The sequence below is a fragment of the Notothenia coriiceps genome, unplaced genomic scaffold, assembly GCF_000735185.1.
Source record: "Notothenia coriiceps isolate Sejong01 unplaced genomic scaffold, NC01 NC01_scaffold00005419, whole genome shotgun sequence".
Lineage (NCBI taxonomy): Eukaryota > Metazoa > Chordata > Actinopteri > Perciformes > Nototheniidae > Notothenia > Notothenia coriiceps.
This window is the reverse complement of record NW_011338120.1, coordinates 1-7796: the sequence shown is the minus strand read 5'-3', so window position 1 is coordinate 7796 and position 7796 is coordinate 1. Positions and strand designations below refer to the sequence as shown.

At 41.0% G+C, this 7796-nt stretch overlaps 2 non-coding genes across 2 annotated transcripts; both read left to right on the top strand.

The window, feature by feature from the left end:
- Positions 1-6355: 6355 nt before the first annotated feature.
- trnat-cgu (transfer RNA threonine (anticodon CGU)) lies at positions 6356-6429 on the top strand. Its single transcript has one exon. It is a non-coding gene; the product is annotated as a tRNA-Thr (tRNA).
- Positions 6430-6916: 487 nt separating this feature from the next.
- On the top strand, positions 6917-6990 carry trnat-ugu (transfer RNA threonine (anticodon UGU)). The gene has a single exon. It is a non-coding gene; the product is annotated as a tRNA-Thr (tRNA).
- The last annotated feature ends 806 nt before the right edge of the window (positions 6991-7796 follow it).

Genomic DNA, 7796 nt, shown 5'->3' with positions numbered 1-7796 from the left:
TACCTCACTGAGCTGTATCTCTCTCAGTCTGACAGAGCTCTCCCTCTCCTTGTTTTAGAAACAGCTTCTAATATCCGTTAGTACAGCTAGCTAACCAGATGCTAACAACAACAATGCAAATAGTGAGTTTGGTAGAAATATACTGTATAATAGTAAAGTTATTTAAGATGATGCCATAAAGTTATTGAAGATTTTACATTATAAATATTCCCCAAAATTATTCAAAAGCATATTCTTCCAAACTCCTTGCTGTAGTATGACACACAGGAGACCATTGATGTGTGTGAGTTTGGTAGTAATACACTTTATAATAGTGATTGAATATTATTGTATTCTCTTTTTTCGGATTTGCACTTTGCAGACGGTCCCTGAGCACTCGTTTCTTCTCCGGCTGCGGATAGAGACCAATGCTCCAGCTGGGAGGACGGCGCGTATTGGCTTCTTTTGATCAAAATGTGATTGTAGTTCGTTGTCAACCTTACCACGGTACTTATGAGACGTCATTTGTGTCTGAATAACGTTTTGTTCATGAGTTATTGATCCGTGAAATCCAAATCTCCCAATATCGTTCTAACTTTACTGAACTAAGCCAGAAGACCGTCTCATTTCGTAGACCGCTCTGTTTGCTGTTCCTTCACTTTATTTTTAGATACATTTATTTTGGACGATAACTTAGTATGAGGAAAGACATGTGTGCGTGAGATATGGGTTAATTGCGTGACTCTCACGCACAATGCGTGAGTGTTGGCAGCCCTGCGTGAAACGCCAGGGCTGATATCCCCCCCCCTCTTATGAAATTAAATGAAATAATAAACTTCATTTCTTGAATTACTTGAAGAATTTACACAATTATTCCTCCATTAATGAAATCCAAATCCATTTCTCACTGTCAATTGCTTAAAAGGTTTTACATGTCACACTTTAAATGATGAACATTTATGAGATTAATGTCTATGGTGCTATTTTATGCTACATTCCATGCTGGCTAAATATACTGTCTATGCCTGCTAGCTTATTGCCTGCTATTCAATGTTAAAACGAAGTAAACTGGATATAAACTCCCCAAACAGGCGAAAACCTACTAGTTCCAACCACTGTCTCTGCCACCTCCCTCCATGCCTGGCTCCTCCGGTTTGTATCTCGGTAGGTGAACAGGGACTGGTCGTAAAGTACCGGGTGATTCCCTACCGCTAAGATTATTTTTTGGAAAATTAGGAAATGACCTGCGGTGTGTCTCTCCCAGCATACACGCGGTTTGATTGGCTAGCGCTTGTACTGGCAGATTAGCATAAACGGGATTTGATTGGCTGACGCTTCCACAGTTGAACTTTTCTCAGTTTTTTAAGCGAGCAACGGAGGCAAGAGACTGAATGGGGTGACGTCAGGCTTTGCCTAACTGCATTGTGATTCAAAGTGAATGGGAAGCATCTCCGTTGAAGCACACGATGCTGCCGTGTGGACGTACAGTAAATCACAAAGCAAAAGCCATTGTGTTTAATGATTGAAGCCATTGTTCAAACTGTGTTCTAGTTACAACATTGATAAGAAGATGAGATGCAAAAGGGCCGGTGTGATTCAGCTCAGCCAGTGATTGATGGGGGTTTATAAAGCTTGTGAGCTGGTTATAATTAATCCAAGCGGCACATGAAAATGTCATGGGAAATTGCAGGGCTGTACAGATAAATCAATAAATAATGTTAATCAGATACAAGCAGTAAAAAATGTGGCTGCATCAATACACAACCACAGACATGCTGTTAGACAACCTATCCTGACCTTTACTATTGTAGGTCGACGCCCAACCTTAAATATCTCGCAAAATTTCCACATATCAAGGGTTATCATTTAAGACCCCGTTTACACGAGAACAAAACATGTTGGATCCGCATAGTGCCCTTTCATTTTCACGAGGCCGTAACAAAACGATAGAAACGGACCCCACAAACGATAACGGGTCCCAAGGTGGATAGATTTGCAAACTAAACGCTCTGGGGGGGTCCAACGGCTCCGTGTAATCGCCTCTATACGATCATTTCCTGAAAAAATAACGATAGCCCCGCCTCTCCCCACCTGTATTTTGTGGCGGAAGTTACAGCGCCAGTTACAGGCCCGGCATATGTACTACAGCGTGTCCAGCGTTTCCAGCGTTCTTGTGTGAACAGACATGTCAAATGAAACGAATACATGTGAACGGAAGACTTTTTTGAAAACGCATACTGTGCATAAACGCAACCATTCCCCCAGGTAAACATCCCCAGTTGCAAAAAAGTGATTTGCTGTTTTTATCCCAACTGTCAAAACAATTGTACTGTACAGTGGAGTGTTGCCATCTTGGTTCTTATTAAAGTAGCTTCTTTTTTTTTATTTTGACACAAGTAGTTAGCTGCGGAAAAAAAGGAAAGCGATAAGGGTGTCTGTCAAACATACCACCATTTGGAAAAGACAGGACGGGAGAAACCATATTAAACTTTTTTTTATCTGCAAACATAAGAACACAAGAACAGGTGGAACAACTAAGAACAAACTTTTTACAAATGACCGCTCGGTTCCATTAAGGGTCACTGTTACACCAGTAAGCCAGACAAAGGTAAGTAACAATAGCAATGTTTTCTAACACTTCCAAAGAGTCCCAACTTCTCCTGGTAACTGAAGTCAATGGCATGTGCCCATTTGATACTGAATATGTAACTTTTCTCAGTACACAACCTGACCCTAAAAGAGTTACATTATGACACAAATTACAATTCTAATATATTGATGTATGTTTGTATTGTAAAGGATGCAAGTGAATTGCCGGTGTTTTTCATTGCTTCTTGGTTAATATAACTTTGAAATGATATATTGCAAACATAACCTCAATGTTGTTAAGTACAGGTTCAACTTTCAGTGTGTTTCTTTAAGGGGTGTGCAACACTTTATGGACCCTGCAGTATTTTGCATTGACTTTGAAGCATGCATCAGGCTATCCTTTCGCTCCCCCTCACTTCCCTTCATCCCTCTTTGTTCCTTCTGTCTTTCCCCTGAAGCTCAGAAGTACGCTTTGGAAAACAAATATCCCAGGGGGCTAAACGCTTTTCTCCAAAGAGAACCTCCAACTACAATGGCTCTTACTTCAGCATCATTTCTTTGTTTGGATCATATCACTTTTCACCATCCCTCTCTACCTCGATCCTTCCGTACTTTCTCTCTCCCGCTCCTCAAGTGTTGAAGCTATGCCTTTGAAAACAAATATCCCAGAGCACCACTTAGTTCTCCTCTTTCTGAAGGAAAACCCTTCAATAACGGTCTCAGATCATCTGCTGTTTGGGGAACGAGGGGGAACCAAAAGAGACAGTGATGAAAAGACGGAATTGATTGTGAGAGTAAGAAAGCAAGAGAGAGGAAGGCAGGGAGACATTGATGTAGAACTAGAGAAACTTTCTCAGGCTTCTAAACCATCTGTTTTTATGAAGTAAATGTGCTTACTTTGTTCCCCTCGAGGAGTAGCGCACACTAGCAAAAGTACAGCCAGCTGTAACTGTGTGTATCCTCTGTCTCTCTTCATTTGCTCCTCCACTACTATTTCCAGCTGACATCATGATTTTCCTTTAACAACGAATGCATTAGAGTGGTGCAGCGATGACGTATCTTTGAAGGCCGACCCTGAAGTTAGCAGCGCAAAGGATCACCCGAACCACTTGAAGACATGAATACTATATTGTGGCAAACACACTTTTTTGATAGACAAAAAATAGACACATCGACTTTTTTCTTCAGAAAGATCATCTCCATATATCAACACCACGTACGTAAAAGCAATCACCAGTTCAATCAGGAGAGACGGTTTTGATGTGATGATACATATTTAATGCACAGAATGTGACAGTAGTTTTGGCGATTAGGCCCCGTTGTGCAGGAAGTATCATTCGGGAGGGTAGAACCGATCCGATGAAAACCCCCCGGGGTCTAGACACTGGTGGTGGAGAATGGATGGTTGGGTCGGTCTGAGGAGGAGTGGTTTAGCTTGACCCTGGATTCGGAGGGACAGGAGGTGAAAAGGGTGGAGGAGGGTTGCGTTGAGTCACCTGAAATGACAGCTGTCGGAGGGGAAAGAGCAGAGTTTAAAGGTTTTGACGGCACGCTATGATAGGCTCTTGGGAATAGAGCGAAGTGATTGGCTAAGCTGAAGAGTGACGCCCCCGGTCACTTATTGAGAGGAGAGAGAGTAGAAAGATGGAGATAGAAATACATGAATGAGTAAAGACGGTATTCCTGGTTGAACTTGCGCTGAGCTTCATAAGTAAATGGCTGACGAACTAAGTTAGCGTAATGCTAAGGAACTACATCACAGTCACATGATATAGATCAGGGGTCAGCAACGTTTTTTATATGAAATGCCATTACAAAAAAACAATTTTATCAGAGTGCCGACGATCGTGAATTATCAACGGGGGGGGGTGAGTAGCTTGGCGCTTGTGAACTGTCAGCAGGAGGGCGGGGGGAGCCTCGCTGCGGGGAAGCAGTGTGTGGACCTGTCAGCGCAACTTACATGATGCCGAATTTAACAAACACATTTAAATAATTGGTTTAAACGGCATAATAATAAGGACGATCGTCCGTTCTGTGATTCTCCAGAACACACATGTTATGATATTAGGGTCATGCAGAGTGAGATGAGATCGCTGTCCCTTTAAGAGAGAGAGAGAAAGGGGTGGCTTGTGCATGTGTGTGTGTGGGTGTTAGAGTGACAGTGAGGGAGCGTGTGTATGTTTCTGGAAGTGAAACGAGGCAGCAGAAAAACAGAGGTCTGTGATGTATTTTGTGAAACAGAAGAACAGCTAAATAAATGCAACGGCCTCCCAAGAAGAGCTCTCCTCTCTCCAGTCATTGAAGCTAAAGTGGGTTATTGAACGTGAAGCTTGTTGCTCCTGTTCTGGGAGACGACAGAGAGTCATCCCCCCTATTTCCTCGACTACGGTCTGGGAGCCGACAGGAAAATTCAACACACAGATGGCCAGTCCTCCCCTTTGTAGCATATTATTTCAATGAGAGATGAGCAGATCGCCACTGGGCTTTCAACTAAAGACACAGCCACGCAAAAACTGCGGTGTTTGTACAGCTACTTATGGGTACTACAATTTGAGAAGTGCTTTCCTCTGTGGTGAAACGATCAGTACTGCACCACGGAGGAAAGCGGCAGAAAGTCGCCTGGAGATAAAGAGAGCGGGGCTGCGTTTGCGTGTAACAGGGAGATGCGCTCTGGCGGCGGTCTCGTTCAGGATCCGAAAATACAATTTCAATATTTTGCACACTTATTCCACTTATTCCTAGCCTGCCACTGGTTACGGTGCATTGGCACACGTGCCAGGGGTTGCCGACCCCTGATATAGATAGATAAAGATAAATCTTCCAATTTTACAGATTAATATTGGGGATATTAATAGTCTAAGGGGATTTTAGATGTTCCAATTTAATATTAATTTAGCACCGCAAAGTAATTGACCTTGAATCAAATCAACTTTATTTAAATTGCCCTTTACACAACAGCTAGTTGATCAAAGAGCTTAACAGCGATAATGGAGGAAGAAATTAAAAGACTGACAAAATATAACAGAAGATGACATGTCTATATGTATACATATATGATATGCAACCTGGGGCTGGACAATTTATCAACACTATATCAGTATCATGATGTGAGACTAGATATCAGCTGAGATTTTGAATGACATCCATGCGTTATCTTTCCCTAGTTCAAAGGCTGCATTACAATAGAGTGATGTACATTTCTGAACTTACTTGACTTACTTACCTTCGGGTGATATGTTGTTACCAATAGCAACTGTTGCATGATGCATCACCAATCAGAGTTCTGCTATCTCAGGGGCAAACAGATGTAACAGGCCTTCGCTCTAATAGCTTTACCAAAGTTTATTTCCCCTTAAATGGCTTCAAGTCAAGTAAACAATGTAATCGCGTCACTGTCATGCTCATATTTTTGGATCTGACAATTCAAACGCTTCATTTGCGTCTTGGCATGTTTACACTGAGAGATATATACAAACCTGAGGCGGTGTTCTTCGGTGGCAGAGCCAGATTGAGATGCTTTTAATACTTTATAATCTACATATTGGTTTTAGCTGCCATGACATGTTTGATATTATTGAAACCCACCTGGAATTATTTTAATTAGTGTGTAGATGTGTGCAACACATGGCTCCGCAATCTGTTGAAGCTGTTACGGCTATAAACACTGAATAAGTTAAAATGTAAAAGCACATCTAAGGTAACTTGATTTTCTTCCTTTTTTTCCCAGGAAGATACTGCTATCCAACCAGTGTGTATTTGAATGACATAGGGAAAAGAAAGGAACATTGGCGTTGTCGCTTAGACGGTTAAAGCGCCTGCCTCGTAAACAGGAGATCCTGGGTTCAAATCCCAGAAGTGCCTGGTACAGTATATCAGGTATTCTTTCCATGATACCTTCAACTTTTATTGATTTCACATTATACCTCCAATTAATATATGAACATATACGTTCGTCTTTCAAATGTTCAACTAAAGCAATATGTCTATACTGAAGGATAATCTACAATTGGTACCAAATGCTGTCCAACTTTACAGATCAAATTCAGCAAAGTATTTAAGTCTTTAACATATTCACTATTTCAGTTATGATACCTCTTTAATATTGTTGGATGTTTAATATAAGAGACGATATTGATCACATAGGCATTGTGGCTTAATTGGTCAAAGCTTTTGTCCATCTAATTTTATTTTTTAACCAAAGCAATGTGTTTTTATTGGAGGCAAATCTACAGTTTGCACCAACAGTCAAAATGAACATAGCTCTTCAGTCTTTAACATCCACATTGTTTTAGGTCCGTCACTTCTTTGATATGGTTGGAGGTTTAACATTAGAGAACACATTTAAAAGGGCGTTGTGGCTTAGTTAGTCAAAGCGTCTGTCTTGTAAACAGGAGATCCTGGGTTCAAATCCCAGTAGTGCCTCGTACAGTAGACTGTAAAAAATGGCTGTGAAATCAACAGTTATTTACAGTGTTTGTGCACAGTAAATTACTGCATACCATTTTAGAGTATAATATCATGTTTCCAACCAAAGACTACAGTAGAAATAGCAGTAGTAACGTCCCAACTGTATAAAATCACAGTAACCAACAAGGTACTGTAGATAATTACAGTAACCAACAATGTACTGTAGATAATCACAGTAACCAATGTTGGGTTCAGAATTCCAGAAAAGACAGACAACTTCTAAGTTTAACTATTTATTGTAAAGAGAGCAAAAGATATATATCACTTGGCCAAGGACTCATCACGTCTTTGGGAATCACAGGCAGCAAAGCTGTAATCTGTAACCACCAAATCCGTCAAGAGCCTCGAACCTCGTGCGTGCATACATTTTTATTACACAGGGCGTTGCCCGTGCATTTATGATTGGTCAATACTAGCTGAAGAGATACCATGGTTTAGACTTAGTTCTCTTTGGTTGGTGCGCAAACTCAGATAGAGTCTCTTGGCAACACGATCCTCCAATCAGCATTCGGCCGGCCTGTGGAAGTCCCTCCCTACTCTGGCACCATCATACTAATTTGTTTTCTCTAACCTTTCTTCAGATATACTGGGAAGATGCAAGGTTTTCTTTCTTGACTTTACTGTTCTTCTTTTACTTTGTAAAACTGTAACAATACAGAAATAAAACACATAAGTATGCAGGCTTTACATAACATATAAGTAGCACTGTACAAACGACACACATACTACTAGGAATTAGCTATCATTAGCATCACTATTAG